Source organism: Schistocerca gregaria, chromosome 1, assembly GCF_023897955.1.
Source record: "Schistocerca gregaria isolate iqSchGreg1 chromosome 1, iqSchGreg1.2, whole genome shotgun sequence".
Taxonomy (NCBI): domain Eukaryota; kingdom Metazoa; phylum Arthropoda; class Insecta; order Orthoptera; family Acrididae; genus Schistocerca; species Schistocerca gregaria.
This window is the reverse complement of record NC_064920.1, coordinates 274,132,915-274,152,172: the sequence shown is the minus strand read 5'-3', so window position 1 is coordinate 274,152,172 and position 19,258 is coordinate 274,132,915.

The following is a 19,258-nucleotide window of genomic DNA, read 5'->3' as shown; positions in this document are numbered from 1 at the left end:
AGTCCAGGGGTATGAAAGGGAAGCAGTGGTTGGGAAGGGAGTGAGACAGGGTTGTAACCTCTCCCTGATGTTATTCAATCTGTATATTGAGCAAACAGTAAAGGAAACAAAAGAAAAATTCGGAGTAGATATTAAAATCAATGGAGAACTAATAAAGACTCTGAGGTTCGCCGATGATATTGTAATTCTGTCAGAGACAGCAAAGGACTTGGAAAAGCAGTGGAACGGAATGGATAGTGACTTGAAAGGAGGATATAAGATGAACAAAAGCAAAACGAGGATAATGGAATGTAGTCGAATTAAGTCGGGTGAAGCTGAGGGAATTAGATTAGGAAATGAGACACTTAAAGTAGTAAAGGAGTTTTGCTATTTGGGGAGCAAAATAACTAATGATGGTCGAAGTAGAGAGGGTATAAAATGTAGACTGGCAATTGCAAGGAAAGCGTTTCTGAAGAAGAGAAATTTGTTAACATAGAGTACACATTTAAGTGTCAGGAAGTCGTTTCTGAAAGTATTTGTATGGAGTGTAGCCATGTATGGAAGTGAAACATGGACGATATATAGTTTGGACAAGAACAGAATAGAAGCTTTCGAAATGTGGTGCTATAGAAGAATGCTGAAGATTAGATGGGTAGATCACATAACTAATGAGGAGGTATTGAAAAGAATTGGGGAGAAGATGAGTTTGTGCCACTACCTGAGAAGTAGAAGGGACCGGTTGGTAGGACATGTTCTGAGGCATCAAGGGATCACAGATTTAGCATTGGAGAACAGCGTGGAAGGTAAAAACCGTAGATGGAGATCAAGAGTCTAATACACTAAGCAAATGCAAAAGGATGTACGTTGCAGTAGGTACCTGAAGATGTAGAAACTTGCACAGGATAGAGTAGCATTGGAGAGCTGCGTCAAACCAGTCTCTGGACTGAAGACTACAACAACAACAAAGACTGATTTCAAATAATGCAGCAAGAAATAAAGTCCAGCTCTCAATGTCAACAAGGAAGAGGCTCTATTAATTAAAGTACATACGATGGTGGCGGAGCCACAGCTAGTCTGTGTTGTCCATAGAGGCTCCAGGTGATAAGAGGTTCGAAGTGCGACTGGGTTGTGTAGCTGCCACCGGCCATCACACATGACGGCAGCAGAGGGCACTCCTGGTACGGAGGCATGGCTCAGTGGGCATGTTCCATTGGGTCCGCTGGATCCCTCATGACCACTATCGGCGACTGATGAAAACTTTCAATTCAGTTGCCAGCTTTGATGCCTGTGGGGTGGTGCTGACACGTGACACCACCTGTCTGTCTTCCTCTATGATTTTTTACTTTCTTCTACACTGTCCATTATCATGGAAGACTCCCATTGATGTAACACATATTGTATCATTGTATCAACCAATTCCATCGCCTAGTCACTCTTTCCCACACATTCTTTACTTTGCCGATTGTGCAGAGAACATCCTCATTTCTCATTTTATGATGGCTGTTTTCTTGTTCAACTTCTGATCGGTCATGAGGTTAAAATTACAGTGACAATTTGATGAAGTTTTGTGCAGAGGTGTTGCGTAATGCCTCTAGTGTGCCTGTCGATCACAATGCACGCTCCACTTCTGAACACACATTGACCACATAAGAATGCTTTGAATAACAGAGTCTCTCGCCAAATGCGAAGTGCCTGCACAGCGAAAATCGTTCACTTTTCTTACTTTTTTTTATTATAAACGTTATCATAATCACTGCTAAACTGTCTTTTAGTCTTAATGCCCCAGGGAACAGGACCCCGAGGCTTGCATGATAAGCTATTTATAATTTTTAGTTTGGCCTCTTTATCCAATTTACCTTGCAATTATCCTTTATGAGTGCTAAAAGGTGAATCTTGCTGATTATCTTGAAATTGAGAAGAGCGGTCTATTGGTTGCGGATAGACGTCTATTGCTGGTGGCCCATTTTCAAAATGTGCATCACCAGATTTACACTGGATTTATTTTCACAGCAGGTATCGTGTCCCCTATGAACTTGCTAACTGTCAGAATTTCCCCGTTTCGTTTTTGCAGCCATTTCGACTCACAATTTCAACTTTAAAATAACCAGACTTTTCTCGACTTTCACTATTAATTTCAGTATTCTTCTGTTGTGGGCTTGCAGACGATCGCTGGAATATTGTGTCTGTCTTCAGTCTCTCTTCAGCTTCTTCGCCTGCCCCGGTCACAACGTCCCAGGGCGATGGCAACAGTGCGCTACCACAACGCACCCCAAGCGGTGACTCCCATGATAGGCGGCTGCCTTTTGACGGCGTCCGACGATAGTTTCGGGGGCGGCGTCACTGTGCAGCCTCCTAGGTGACGACCTGCGTCGTGACGGTCACCATTACGATGATTGCAGTGGGAGCGACGACTCCGAGTTGGTGGCGGCGCTAAGCGACACAACCTCTGCGTCACTCCGACGCCTCACGACGGACGATGTTGACGAGTTGGCTGTCGGTCCTCAAATACAGCTTTCTGCCACTGATGTCTGCTACTCTTCCCCAGTCGGTCTGTGGAACAGTCTGGTGTTACTCGGCTTGCGTAACTGATCCGCTTACCGCACTCTATGTCGACAGCCTGGCGTGAGGAGAGCTGCTTCTTGTCAAGTCTTCTGCTATTCTCCTTAGTGTTGCTGAAAACGGCGCTTCGCCGACCCAATTCCGCCCCTATGCCGTAGCACTGAACTGTGCAACCGAATGTCACACACATACCACTTCTAACTCATGATATTCCGTCACATTCTAACTTCATTGATGCAAAACTCGTACTTTTAACTAACTCAATCACTCTCTCTTTTCTGCCCTCTGCAGTGCATAACGTCATTAAAGCTGTTCTCAAGATGTCTCGGTTTTGCGCCTCTTCCATTTGTACACAAATTTTTCCTCGATATTTGTTGACATGTCACAGTACAGAACTCTTTTTTTTAGTTTCGATTCAAATATGTTCAAGATACATTTCGCGTTATCACAGATATTTTCTCCACTGCTAATAAATTCCTTGTATTTTAGTAATATACGTCCTGCGTTACGTTCATTGAATGTAACTTGTGTATTATTGCTTATTATTTTTCATGTATTTATGTCAGTATTTACTCAAATGTAAAGAAACCTAATATAAATGTTTTCATCCCATATAATTTTTGTATAATGTATATGTGACGGAGAGAGCTTTGGTCCGATAGGAGAAATGAAACTATGAAAATTTTTATTACGACAAATGAAGACGAATAGTTGGAGCTGAGCCACTGAGATGTGGAAGCTGACGGAAGAGAAATATTTTATTCGTTCGAACGAATGATAATTTTGAGAAAAGTTGGCAGTTTTCTTTGTGGTGACAGAAGTTGTGTAAGACAGAGAGTGTAAGACTTTGAGAGTGCAAAGATGAGATAAATGTGGAACTTGTCAGCAGATAAAAATAGCGGCTTGGTTGCAGTCCATTAGCCTACTAAATTTTAAGAGCAGGCATCGATTTTGAAGTTATTAACGAAGAAGAGGAGATCAAAATACAAGATCAAAAGCGTCAAGACTCAACAATGAAGTTTTGTAACAAGGATCAACAAAGCACGCGTTGATAGTCAATATTTACAAGACGTTGGAAAGCAGAGGGTCGCTGTTGGCTTTCAGCAGATGATTGGGAATATTTAAGATATTAGCAGAGACTATATACAAAGGATATAACGGCCTTATTTCGTCTAAGAAACAGAACACAATGAAGGGTGCCGACTGTACCACAAAAAGTGTTAGCAATTTCGTGTTGTTGACGAGTTTACTGTAAGGACTATCAAAATTGACAGTTAAATACTAATAAACTGAAACGTATTAATCAAATATATCGTTATATGAGTGTCTGTTGTTGTCCTTGAAACGTGTGTTCGAATATCAACCCAGCAGATCCCATTCCAGTAACCTTTTGAAAGAATTTTAAGAGGTTTAATCAATCAAGAAGGTGGACCAAAGCAGCTGTTCGAATGATTTGCATATTATAGCGAATTTAAACGTTAACGTGATTTATGAACTTGGCCATTACCATTTCTGCATTTTTCTGTTTTATCGAAAACAGCTGCCCGTCCGGGAGCGTCAAAACTTAGTAGTAGCTGCAGCCATAGGTCAGAGAGAATGAGATCAATGGAGGTATAATAAGCGGAGATGACGCTATGACTTCGCCGTAGGTTGCTTTGGAGCCCACGTTGCCATACCGGATGCTCAAAAATACTAGCAAATTACTTTTTACAATTGCTTCTTGTACCTACTTTCTATCGTGTGCACATAACATTGTGTGTGTTGTGGTCTACAGTCCTGAGACTGGTTTGATGCAGCTCTCCATGCTACTCTATCCTGTGCAAGCTTCTTCATCTCCAGGTACCTACTGCAACCTACATCCTTCTGAATCTGCTTGGTGTATTCGTCTCTTGATCTCCCTCTACGATTTTTACCCTCTACGCTGCCCTCCAATCCTAAATTGGTGATCCCTTCATGCCTCAGAACATGTCCTACCAACCGATCTCATCTTCTAGTCAAAATGTGCCACAAACTTCTCTTCTCCCCGATCCTATTCAACACCTCCTCATTAGTTATGTGATCTACCCATCTAATCTTCAGCATCCTTCTGTAGCACCACATTTCGAAAGCTTCTATTCTCTTCTTGTCTAAACTATTTATCGTCCATGTTTCACTTCCATACATGGCTACACTCCATACAAATACTTTCAGAAACGACTTCCTGACACTTAAATCTATACTCGATGTTAACAAATTTCTCTTCTTCAGAAACGCTTTCCTTGCCTTTGGCAGTCTACATTTTATATCCTCTCTACTTCGACCATCATCAGTTATTTTGCTCCGCAAATAGCAAAACTCCTTTACTACTTTAAGTGTCTCATTTCCTAATCTAATACCCTCAGCATCACCCGATTTAATTCGACTACATTCCATTATCCTCGTTTTACTTTTGTTGATGTTCATCTTATATCCTCCTTTCAAAACACAATACATTCCGTTCAACTGCTCTTCCAAGTCCTTTGCTGTCTCTGACAGAATTACAATGTCATCGGCGAACCTCCAAGTTTTTATTTCTTCTCTATGGATTTTAATACCTACTCCGTATTTTTCGTTTGTTTCCTTCACTGCTTGCTCAATATACAGATTGAATAACACCGGGGAGAGGCTACAATCCTGTCTCACTCCCTTCCCAACCACTGCTCCCATTTCATGCCCCTCAACTCTTATAATTGCCATTTGGTTTCTATACAAATTGTAAATATCCTTTCGCTCCCTGTATTTTACCCCTGCCACCTTCAGAATTTGAGGAGGAGCACGGAAAACTTTTATTACACCGTCTTGCTATGGAGCTCTCACCTGACAGGCAGATCATTGTCAATCGGGCGAAAGCGTAGCTCGTCTCCTTAGCACGCCATCATTTACAGGGCGCTGTTATGCGTTCGGGTGCTCCAGACAAGCTATAATCAGCCAAGGCCATCTATGCACCACGTGCTCTTTAAGCGCAGGAGGCGCCGTAGGGCGCTGGTATCCGACATGATAACGAACGACAGTCGACACGTGGTAGAACAAGCAGATATAAGCAGAAGCCTTCTATGGGCATTACGCTCACCTTTATTCAGCAGTGGTCCCTGATTTGGCGACGGTAGACACCGTTCCTGCACATGTCCACGGTACAGTTCCACCAGACATGGTAGCGACTTTACTGGGAGAAGTGACAGAAGAGGAAGTGCTCGACTCCATTGGTAAAGGTACTCCCCATAAATCACCAGGAATCGATGGATTACCATTAGAGTTCTATCGAGCATTTAAACAACTGTAGGTACCGTGTTGGGTTGAAATTTGCCAGGATTTGTTGGAAGGACTGATTGTACCCATCCATAAGCCTAAGGGACGGAGTTATGTCCGCGATTATCGCCCCTTAACGTTATTGAACAGCGACTTCAAGATGTTTTCGAGGCTGCTTTCAGAACGTATTCGGGGCACACTATTGCACGTCCTGTCCAGCGATCCTCGGGGGGACCCAACAACATCAGAACTGCGTTATGTCATTACAGAGATCTCATCTCCCTTGCACGGGTGAGACGTTTGCCGGCAGTCCTGGCGTCTGTCGACTTTAGCCAGGCTTCTGACAGTGCGGGCCACACTTTCCTCACGGCCGTTCTACGGCTCATGGAATACCCTGACCCCTTTATCACAGTGTTGACACGCCTTCTGCATTGTGCTACTTCTCGAGATCTTGTTAATGGAAGAATGACGGCACCCATGCCGATCCGCCGATCAGTACGACAGGGATTTCCATTAACTAAATTGTTATTTGCATTGGCCTTAGAACCTTTGTTTTCTGGTCTCCGAGACAGGCTCATTCGGATACCGTTTGGCGGTTCCATCTATCGCTACACCGCATAAGCGGATGATCTGATGATCATCATGCGTGGAGCTGCCGATATGGCGGCGGCTTTGGACTGGATTGCAACCTACGGTACAGCTTCTGGTAGCCAAGTCAACATTGACAAGTCCGTTGCCTTGAGCATAGGGCTACCGCAGGAACACATTGCCCCCTTACGCTTCAGTTATGCTGTCCGCTGCTTGGGCTTAGATTTCACGAACGACATACAACGCGCGACGACGCTCAATTTTCGACGCCTTCTTAACCAAATTCAGACCGGAATTGCAAATCAGCGCTTGCGGTCCCTCAACATCGTTCAGCGGGCGCATTATGGCAGCGCTGGGATGCTTCGTCAGCGCTGGTATGTTACTGATGATCAGATACCTATCTCTTACTCCCCCCCCCCCCCCCCCCCCCAAGGGAAAAGGTGGTCTCCACCTAGTTAATGTACTTGACAGGGCCGTTGCCCTCTACGATGTCGGCTGCGCCGTTGTCCTACAAGCCTCACGAGTTTGCTTCTGACGCCGCTACGACCTGCTTCGCTAAGAACGCTGATGCCGCTACAGGACATCCCAGCTCCCCTCTTTTATATAGGACGTTTCTATTTAGAACAAAGTTATTGCAGTGTAGCGCTCACGACACCACGAATGGCCACAACTCGCCGCCTATATCACGACATGCTGCAACAACACACCCTTAATGTGGTCGAACTAAAATATCCTGATGTACGGTGGCGCGTTGTACACGATGCCATGCTTCATTCCGATGTTGTTTCCCAACGATGCGTAGTCGTTAATGGGAAGCTGGTGACACAAGAACGTCTCTACAATATCCACATGGCAGAATCTCCCAATTGTGTGGGTTGTAATACAGCAGATTCTGACGAACACCACCTCAGCTGTGGAGAGACGGAGCCGATTTGGCAGCTAGTGCGGCAGATGCTGGCTTATCTTGCGAGTTACGCCGGAGCAAATATCAGCACGCACGTTATTGTTTCCGGATGAGGCATTTTAACCCAAGATTCAGACCAACTCCGTCACCTGGATACGTGGACACGCGGTCCATTACCTCTATCGTGACCGACACACCTACCAAAGGTGTTTATTCAGGCTTTTGACAGATGGTCACATTAATGTGAGTGGCAAGGCGTGAGAAGCCCTCAGAAAACTGAAAGTACGAATTCGAAAAGTTCGTCCACTCATGGAGCACCCTCTTCTTCAGCATGGCAATGCCAGACCACATACGAGCTCTGCGACAACCTACGTCTTGGCTTCACTATCATCGATCATTCTCAATACAGCCTCGACTTGGCCCAACCCGATTTCCATCTCTTCTCAAAACTTAAAGAAAACATTCGAGGACTTCACTGTGAGAGTGATAATGCTATTCAGGGAGACATATGGTAGCGGCTCAGTCAGTAGTGTCAAACATTCTACCGTGACGATATCAACAAAGTGGTCTCTCGTTGGAAGAAATGCGTTCGTCGCTGCGGTGACTATGTTGAAAAATAAATACGTTGACATTAAGAATAAAGAAGTAAAAAGCTGCTGAGAATTCTTCCGGGTTGTATGGCTGTGGTCCATGGAACTCTTTTATCCCTGACGTTTCGTCCAAAGCTACGTTGGACATCTTCGGAGGTGCTCCTGGTTGTGCTGAGACTTGCCAACTGATGAGTCGGACGTCGAACAGCGTCGTAAATACCGAGGAAAGTGGGCGTGGTCTGGATTTCACGTGATTGCGGAGATAAACCTTGTAAAGATACACTTCTAGCCATTAAAATTGCTACACCACGAAGGTGACGTGCTACAGACGCGACATATAACCGACAGGAAGAAGATGCTGTGATATGCAAATGATAAGTTTTTCAGAGGGTTCACACAAGATTGGCGCCGGTGGCGACACAACCTGCTGACATGAGGAAAGTTTCCAACCGATTTCTCATACACATACAGCAGTTGACCGGCGTTGAGTGGTGAAACATTGTTGTGATGCCTCGTGTCAGGAGAAGAAATGCGTAACATCACGTTTCCGACTTTGATAAAGGTCGGATTGTAGCCTATCGCGATTGCGGTTTATCGTATCCCGACATTGCTGCTCGCGTTGGTCGAGATCCAATGACTGCTAGCACATGGAATCGGTGGGTTCAGGAGGGTAATACGGAACGCCGTGCTGGGTCCCAACGGCCTCGTATCATTAGCAGTTGAGATGACAGGCATCTTATTCGCATGGCTGTAACGGATCGTGCAGCCACGTCTCGATCCATGAGTCAACATATGGGGACGTTTGCAAGACAACAAGCATCTACACGAAGAGTTCGACGACATTTGCAGCAGTATGGACTATCAGCTCGGAGACCATGGATGCAGTTACCCTTGACGCTGCATCACATACAGGAGCGCCTGCGATGGTGTACTCAACGACGAACCTGGGTGCACGAATGGCAAAACGTCATTTTTTGGTAGATCTAGGTTCTGTTTACAGCATCATGATGGTCGCATCCGTGTTTGGCGACATCGCGGTGAACGCACATTTGGAAGGGTGTATTCGTCATCGCCATACTAGCGTATCACCCGGCGTGATAGTATGGGGTGCCATTGGTTACACGTCTCGGTCGCCTCTTGTTAGCATTAAGGCACTTTGAACAGTGGACGTTACATTTTAGGTGTGTTACGACCCATAGCTCTACCCTTCATTCGATCCCTGCGAAACCCCACATTTCAGGAGGATAATGCACGACCGCATGTTGCAGGTCCTTTACGGGCCTTTCTGGATACGGAAAATGTTCGACTGCTGCCCTGGACAGCACATTCTCCAAATCTCTCACCAATTGAAAACGTCTGGTCAATGGTGGCCGAGCAACTGGCTCGTCACAATACGCCAGTCACTACTCTTCATGAACTGTGGTATCATGTAGAAGTTGCATGGGCAGCTGTACCTGTACAGGCCATGCAAGCTCTGTTTGACTCAATGCCCAGGCGTATCAAGGCCGTTACTACGGCCAGAGTTGCCGGCCATTGTGGCCGAGCGGTTCTAGGCGCTTCAGTCCGGAACCGCGCGACCGCTACGGTCGCAGGTTCGAATTCTGCCTCAGGCATGGATGTGTGTGATGTCCTTAGGTTAGTTAGGTTTAAGTAGTTCTGAGTTCTAGGGGACTGATGACCATAGATGTTAAGTCCCATAGTGCTCAGAACCATTTGAACCATTTTTGAACGGCCACAGTTGGTTGTTCTGGGTACTGATTTCTCAGGATCTACGCACCCAATTGCGTGAAAATGTAAGCACATGTCAGTTCTAGTATAATATATTCGCCCAATGAATACCCGTTTATCATCTGCATTTCTTCTTGGTGTAGCAATTTCAATGGCACGTACTGTAAAATATAACTATTGATCGTAGTACATCAAAGACGAAACTTCTCATCGATTCTGTAGCGCCACTGTCCACAATTCGCTGAGTTTCATGGCTTCTGCCTTTCGACGTGCTACTCATCAGTCGGCAAGACTCAGCAAACCAGGAGCACCTCCGAAGATGTCCAACGTAGCCTTAGACGAAACGTCAGGGATAGAAGAGTTCCGTGGACCAAGGCCATACAAACCCGGAAGAATTTTCAGCAGCTGAAACATCCGGTCGTGAAAGCTTTGATTGTATGAAAAGAAGTCAAATGTTGAGAAAGATTCTTTTGTTTAAAAACCTTATAAGAGTTTTTACACAAAAAATTAGTAAGCATTACTTCTGAGTAAGCCCTCGTACATATATGCTCATACCATATACTTATCATAATAGCGGATATTCTACATTAATTAAAAATAAGATACATCAGATTACCTTTATGAGAATATGAGATCAGATCGTGTACGTTGTGTAAATCTTTTTTTTTTTACATTATGTGCTAAGACGGATTATTACTGTTCTTTTTTTACCTTCCCTACATGGGCAGTTTCATCTAATTAACTTTAGAATACAAAGAAAGTGGATGCACTCGTTTGAAGAGGGAAAAGACTCTTTCTCCTTGTTCACGAGAAATCAGTTTTATGCTAATAGTATATGGGTGGTATGGTGCGCACATGTTTATCAAATCACAGACAATGGCGCCCGCTCGCTGACGACCTCTTTACCGAACGCGGAATATGATCCGTCGTCTGTGTTTTCCCCTGCGCTGTTCGGAGAAACGATATTTTTCAGAACTCATGCATGCATCGATTTGTTTGCTTTGCCCCTCTGTCTCTTCGGTGAAGCAGTTTGCACTTTGTCTGGCTGCCCGCTTGTATGTACTGAGGATCCGGAGGTGGACGGATGAGAGTAATTCCATATCAGCCCCATCGACACGCAAGTCACCGAAGTGGCGTCAACTCAAAAGACTTGCACCAGGCAACCGGTCTACCCGACGGAAAGCCCTAGCCACACGACATTTCAGTAGCAGCAGCGATTAAAATTCACTCTGACTATTCTAATTTAGATTTATCTAGATGCCAGGATGGCTCCTTTACGAAGGTCAAACTTTCAGTTACTCATGTTTTTCTTAGTCCGAGCATATCCTGTAGCAAGCAAAAGATGCTTCATACGAATTAGGTGTCATGCGACCACGTGTAATAAACTGAAAGGATCTGAAAGAAACAAGACTTCAGTTTGAAGACTATATACCACGTGAATATAACTACGATAAGGGATAGCTAAAAGTGATCACGAGATGTCGGAATGCCATACCTTCGTGGCCTTCTGACAGTGGAGGCTAGATGTCAGTGATTGAAAGCGTCTGTTGTGTACAGATCAGGAACTAAATACTGAGCATGATAATGCTAACGGGCGAAAAACAATTTTGAAAATCACGAAATTATGGGTGTCGTACAATATTATTTATTCTGCGTTTGTACATGGTTTAATAGCACTGTGTCGTCTCTGAGGATGATACCAGTAGTCTGATAATGGCACTGTAAGTCGAAATTATGTTAACGACGTAAATTTATGCCTTAAATCATCCACAATATTGTGATTTTAATTTATAAATATGAATCTGTCGTACAAATCAGCGACGCAGAGGTCAGTTGACTATGAGGGACAGTCAAATGAAAACTGAACACCCACCACAACTGGACCATTCAAAAGTAGCCACCACACATGTTAAGACATATATTCCACTGGGAGAAGAGCAGATCAATTCCAGTTTGGCAGAACGCGGATCCACAGCCGCCCCCCGTCCCTGCACACCCTCCTGCGACTGAAACCGACGTCCAGCATGTCTTTCTTCAGATCTCCAGAGATGTGGAAATCATATGGTGAAAGATCTGGGCCGTACGGAGGCTGCACTAAATCGTTAAAGCGTAGCCTTCGTCTGATTTGTAGCAAGGAAGCGAGCGTTATCGAGGAACAGAATGATTCCGTCGGACAGCATTGCTGGGCGGCTTGACCTTATGGCGCTTCGCATTTTCTCCAAGTGTCTTCTTAGCGCTGCGTATTGATTGTGGTTCCACGCTCAATGATCTTGACGAGCAGAGGACGCATGCTGCTGGGCGGTAACGACCGCTATGCTTCGTCGGTTTGGTTCGGAAACACTGCACCATCTTCTGTACAGCCGGGATCTTTCACCGTGTGATTTTCTCATCTTAACCGGCCTGAAGAAAGACATTCGTGGATGTTGGTTTCAATCGGACGATGTTCTACGAAACAGAAATTCATCGTATCGTCTGCCAGTGCCATAAATGTCTTTAACGCGTGTGGTGATCACCTGTGAAGGGTGATCGGTTTTCAGTTGCCTCTTACATAAGGGACAGATACATGAAAACGGGGCAAATGGAAAAAAGTATGTGATCTGAAACTTCCTGGTAGATTAAAACTGTGTGCCGGACCGAGTCTAAACTCGGGACCGTTGCCTTTCCGGGCAAGTGCTCTACCATCCTTTTTTTCTCTTTTTTCTTTCTTTTCTTTCTTTTTGTTCGGTATTGTTCGTTGCGTTTGGTCTGGGCGGACGTCACAAGATATCGTTTCAAGTTGATCGTTGATTCCTTTACTCAGTTACGACTGCTTATTTTGGCTCCTCTTCCACTGACCGAAGTTTCTTGGAAATCGGGGTTGGGTTGGGTTGATTTGGGGGAGAGACCAAACTGCGAGGTCACCGTGTCATAGGATTAGGGAAGGATGGGGAATGAAATGGGCTGTGCCCCGTGCCCTGTCAAAGGAACCGTCCCAGCATTTGCCTGAAGCCATGTAGGGAAATCACGGAAAACATAAATCAGGATGGCCGGACGCGGGATTGAACCTTCGTTCTCCCGAATGCGAATTCGGTGTGTTAACCACGGCGCCACCTCGCTCGGTCATCCATCTGAGCCACCAAAGTACGACTCACGACCCCTCCTCACAGCTTCACTTTTGCCAGTACCTCGTCCCCTACCTTCCAAATTTCACAGAAGCTCTTCTTCGAACCTTACAGAACTACCACTCCTGGAAGAAAGGATATTGCGGAGACTTGGCTTAGCCACAATCTGAGGGATGTTTCCAGAATAAGATTTTCACATTGCAGCGGAGTGTGCGCTGATATGGAACTTCTTGGCAGATTAAAACTGTGTGCCGGACCGAGACTCGAACTCGGGAAGAGGTAAGGGGGAGGTAGGAGACGAGATACTGGCAGAATTGGAGCTGTGAGGCGGGCTCGTGAGTCAGCTCAGATGGTAGAGCACGTTCCCGGAAAGGCACAGGTTCCGGGTTCGAGTTTCGGTCCGGAACACGGTTTTAATCTGCCAGGAAGTTCCATATGAGGGCACACTCCGCTGTAGGGTGAAAATCTCATTCTGGAAACAGTATGTGATATGTTTGTTACTCCAAAAGTAATCGCCGTGGCCATTAATACATTCATCTCACTAAGAGACCCAACCGTTAGTTCCTTTGTGGATACATGTTTGCGGTGCCTGTTGAACCACAGTTGTACCCAGGCGTGCACCTCTTAGTCCGAAGCTAATGGTGGCCACGAAAATGTTTGTTCAGTGCTCTCGTAATATGTGGAACGACCTACATGTTGCCAAAGTTGTTTCGACTACGCTGTAAATATTTTGCTGGGAAGCCCTTACACATCCTCCATAGAGTTCCGATCTCTCCCCATGCAGTTTCCTTATTATTGGAGCCCTGAAGAAAGACATTCGTGGCTGTCGATTTGCTTCGGACGAAGAAGTGCACAACTGGGTACAATCATAGTCCTGTAGGCAACCCCAAATATTTTTCCACGAAGACAGTGACCGTATTGTCCTACGGTAGGATAAATGTGTTAACAGTTATGACGACTGCTTTTGAAATAATCAGTAGTTTACTTACTTTTTTTTCAAACTGTCTCGTTTTCAGTTTTCTCGCTTTCGCAACATCGTGTTATTCAGCACTGTAGAGATGTCAGGGTGACGTAGAAGAGTGCAATTCGCTAAACGTAACAGGCAGTGGTCGTATTGTGCGCCAGCGACAGGCTGGACATATATTCCCAAAACTCCGCACATGAGACGTCAGCTGTGCTTAGAAATGCTCGCCATCTTGGTTCTTCGAAGCAGCGGCATATAAATTCACTCCTGAGACGAGTTGTCACTGCTGACCACACATCTGTCGCTGTACAAATTACGATCAATGCTGAACTCATTGTCCGTCTAGGATCGGTCTACCTGTTGGAAGATGATGACCAGCAACAACTGTGGCGCCTGCCAGTAGCCAGAGAGAGAGAGAGAGAGAGAGAGAGAGAGAGAGAGAGAGAGAGAGAGAGAGAGCATTTAAATTATTTTTTTAGTTGTCTTCTGATATGATAAGTTGATATCTGTTCTGCTTTATCTATCATGTGCAAATTGTATAGTGTTTTATTTAGTTCAAGTTTTTTTTCTTCGTACTGTTGCATAATTGTATTATTTAACCGGTATCTCCCTGCTCCTAATTTAATAGTTTCTACTGCTTGAGAATAATTTTTTGTTGAATTTTAGTCTGTTTGTAGTCGTATGTAGTTGGTTAATAAACGATTATTGTGAATATTATATGCCATTCTTCCTCAGTTCCTGCCGGCCGGTGTGGCCGAGCGGTTCTAGGCACTTCAGTCAGGAACCGCGCGATTGCTACGGTTGCAGGTTCGAATCCTGCCTCGGGCATGAATGTGTGTGATATCATTAGGTTAGTTAGGTTTAAGTAGTTTTAAGTTCTAGGGGACGGATGACCTCCGATGTTAAGTCCCAAAGTGCTCAGAGCCATTTAAACCTCAGTTCCAAGATCAGTTATGTTTATCACGTAGATAAGAATAAATAATATCTTCCACAGTGGAACATACCCTCAACTACGCCTAAAGTCGAAACTAATAAGAAGCTGTATTTAGCAATCGATAAAGTCAAGCATATTTTTTTGTTTTTTGTTTTGTGAAGTAAATTACCATCGATAAACTTCTCACAGCATCAGGTGATGATAGTTCGCTCTTGTACCCACTGCTTCATGAACATTATTTGTAATAACGGGTGCTGGCCCCACATCGTAGGCGGAGTCTCTGTGGTGTCGTCCGTACCAGTTTACAGTTGGTACCTCACGACGACACCAGGAGCTAAAAACAGTCGCTGCCAGACGCAGTCACGATTGAGAGACGTCGACGTAGACCAGCCCTCAAGAGGTTCCGTAGGCCGCCGTTGCCTAAAGAGTACTTACGTCAGAGCGCAGCGCCCGAGGCCCACGAGGAAGACAGGCCGCGGTGCGTACGTCACGAAGGTAGGACTGAAGTAACTCGCTCGCTGAGCTCAGCTCAGCAGACAAAGTGCATTTCTAAACCCGTAATACTTACTAACGAGAATTGTATCTTCTACTGGAATCTGCTATTATGAAGTCTTACTGATTAACAGTACTACCACAAAATGGAATTTAAAATCAGTATTCGACATAAATCGTCTAACGGCTTGTATGTAGCTTTTAGTCTCTACTTCTTAGCAGTGGTGCCTTATGCAAAGGATAATCATTATGGCACGATTTTAATTTTATTGTTCCCTCGTACAGCCGTACAAATCATAAGTAGGCCTACGGACTTCCGATCATTGTAGGACTAATAACAGTAAGACTCCATAACAGCAGATTTCAGTAGAAGATGTAATTCTCGTTTGTACATAGGCCTAGTTACGAGTTAACATGTGTGGAAACGTAGTTTGTCTGCAGAGTTGAGAGAGCGAGCGAGCAAGCTCAGGCCTATCTTCGTGACGTACGTGCCGCGGTCTTTCTTTCTCGTAAGCTTCGGCAGCGCGGCGCTTCCGAATCTGTGACCGTCGATCAAGACAATAGCGTCAACAAAGGTGAGATGTGGCAGAGCTAGTACTGTTAGTCATAACCATGTATCAAAGTTTATAGTTAAATGTACATTCGTATTTGGCTGCCCTTCAGTAGTGTGATGCAATAAATAGATTATTTAGCAATCGATGCAGTTCCTTTTTAGCAAAGTTTTTGTTGTTTTCAGTAGATCTGGAAAGGCATATCAGTGATTGTAATATTCCTTGGGAGGTAGCTTTTCAGGTGACATCATCTTTGTGCAAAGATTTTTTGAGTGACTTGACTAGCCCTCTCTCAGTTAGTTGCGGGGCGACATAGGAGAGTTGCGTACTCGCATTTTAAGACAACGGCTCTGGGAAAGAGTTCGGACTGATTTAATTCATCAGCATGTTTATTGTGTTCAGCGCACTGGGAACTCCTGACTTAGTATATAAGTGAAGGGCGCACTACTGCGGTCACTTTCGATGTGGATTTACCAGAGACGCAGGCAGTAAGTGTTGTTGTACAGGGAATTAATAGCGATGGCCGTTTCTGCATTTTGTTTTCAAGAGAACCAATTACCTGCGAGGACCTAGACCTTTTGGTTACTAACACCATTCTCAAGGGGATGCAAGGCACAGCTCTGATGAGCAAGAAGCACCTGTAGTTCATGCTAAACCCAACACCTCGGGCGAGGTCAAAAGGATGCAAGGGTTTTGTTATCGTTGAAGTGAAACATCCTGTTAGGGCACGAGTTTACAGAAAAAACTGGATTAGTGTTGGGCTATGCACAGGGCGTCTTTTGTTTCAGATTTAGCACATCTTAAAGATTTTGTTCTGCAAGTATACACGTGTTCTAGGTGTTTTTTCTATGGTTTCTGAATCTAGTGAGTTTCATTCGAGTCATTTATCTAAGGATGAGGCACAGCAGGTGTTGCAACTACTTCGTGATTTCCCTCACGTATCGACCGACATGTTAGGTATGACGAGTAAAATAGAGAAACAGATTCAGTTACAGGATCGAGAGCATATTAGGCAGCCTTCCTATACACCTTCACCGCCAAAGATGAAAGCGTTAAGAGAAAGATGACAAAATGTTATCAGATGGAGTAATTCGTCCTTCGCCTTCTCCCTGTGCGTCGCCCATCTTTTTGGTCAAAAAGGTAAATGGAGGCGGTTTCCATCCTGTGGTGGATTATCGTGTGTTGAATCGCAACTTAGTTCTTGATTCTGTCCTTCCTGACCTACACCGTTGCTTCGCCTGGTTCAGTGGCGCCCAATACTTTACGCTACTTGATCGAAATCATGGTTCAAAAATGGCTCTGAGCACTATGGGACAACGCCAGGAGTGCAAGTTAATGTAGCCCATATCAAGTAACAGGAAGAGATTGCTGCAGTCCTCCCGGGTAAAACGGCCCTTGGAAAGAATTTTCATTGATTCATTATGTGCGTCCGCTATCCCGTACACAGGTCAGGTGCAGGTCCGTTTTCGTGGTCTGTGACGCTTTCACTAGGTGCGTTTGGCTATTTTCGAGTTGGGGGATGATTACTAATATCAGTGCCAGACATGTAAGCGGAATATTTTAGCTCTATGATCTTCAAAGGGTATTGGTCAGTGAAAATTTTTCTGTCTTTGTTTCTCGGGAATTTTGGCGTTTTGCTTTAGACATGGCGTCACCCTTGTGACAACTACGCAATTTACCCTCAGCCTTCTTTTGTCGAAAACTCTAATCGAAACCCGAAGGCTGTGTTTATCACCTTTCATAACCGAGGCGCAAACCAAATGGGACCGCTCGTTGCCGTGGTTAAATTTTGCATTCAACACGACAAAGCATGAGGCCCATCAGGCCAACCCCGCTTCCTTGCTTTTCGCACATCCAGTTAACTCCCATCTTCCCAACGTGTGGAACATTGCGGATTTATTCCAAGATAAAACAAAACAAGTTGTTCTTCGAGATAATTGGCAAAGGGGGATCAGTGAAAGAGCCCGTAAGAGAGAGGTGGAACGCACCTACTAACTTTAAGGAAGTCGATACAGTTCTTGCTAAAAACTTTGGAGGGCGGAAGGAGGAAGGTGCGATACCCAGAAAGTTAGCGCCTCACTTCATCAGCCCATGGCGCAACTTGGGGGCTCCCGCCCTGGTCACCTTATGCCTCCAGAACGAAGAGACGGGGAATGTCCAGAGAAAACGTGTTAGCCAAGTCAAAAGTGATTAACCCAACTGACCAAAACTAGTTGGTCAATGTAGCCCTGGTAGTCGAACTTTTGGGCAGGGGGGGAGGGGGGAGGCTGAGACATGCTGCAAGGTCGATGCCTCGTGTCCGATTTGCGAGTATGCCTGTGGCACTGCGATATGAGGCTCTCTTTGGTTTGCTTAGAGCAGGATGGGGCAGCGCACAGCGAGAGATTTCTGGAGGTCGCTGATGCTCTGTTTTGGCTACGAGGTTCTCGGTACAAAAGGACTCTGGAGTTCGCTGGGCGATTAAGAAGACACAGAGTAAGCACGCGAAGGACGACGTTCCTGCTCCGGGGAGCGCCGCAACCAGAAGATGTGCAGCATGTGGTTACTTTTGTTTTCGAGACCTTGCTGTCCGTGATGGTTTATCCGGAGGACGAAGCCTTGCTGCTCCTGGACTTACCAATAATAGGTGAGCGCCTTAAGTATCCTCCTGCGTTGATGGTTTTACTCAGATATAGGCAGTGGAGTGTGTAGCACGGTTCTTGGAATATTGTTCCTGTTGTCTCTCCGCCACCATGTTCTCGCTATTTCAAATGTGTTAAGTCGAGCATACGCAGTGGTACCGTAGTGCCACGCACAATACAAGCTCACAAGGCCGTCTCAAGTGAGTTTCTTCGTCTACCACACCACTAACATCAAAAAGCAGCGTGGTTTACTTGGATCACAGTGAACTAATTGCGAAAAACTGTATTATATGATAAGCACACAAACCGTTTTCCTTTGTGGTCACAAATATTTGAGACACACTTAAAAATTTCTCATCAGTTTAGACAACCAAATAATAGGTTATTGAAATGGTAATATGCAAAATGTAGGAGACAGGCGATATACCCTCAGACTTCAAGAAGAATGTGATAATGCCAATCAAAAAGAAAACAGGCGCTGAAAAGCTATCAGTTTAGTAAGTCGAAGAATTCCTGACGGAAGAATAGAAAGAACTGGTGGAACCCGACCTCTGGATACCACTGAAAGGTAGAAAAGCGGGAGGCAATACTCACCATACGACTACATGTAGGAGAAGGGGTTAAGAAAATACAAAACCTACGTATACAGCCCTTATCAATGTTGACTGGAATGGACTCTCTAAAATTCTGTAGGTAGGAAGGATAAAATGCAGTGAGTGAAAGGCTATTGACAACTTGTACGGAAACAAGACGGCAGTTATAAGAGTCGAGGAGAATGAAAGGGAGGCAGTGGTTGACAAGAGAATGTGTCATTGTTGTAGCATATCCACGATGTTATTCAATCTATACATTGAGCAAGCAGTGAAGGAACGAACGAATAGTTTGAAGTTGGAATCAGGGGGAAGAAATAAAAACACTGAGGTCTGCCGATTGACATTGTAATTCTGACCGAGACAGGAAAGTACTAGGAAGAGCACTTACAG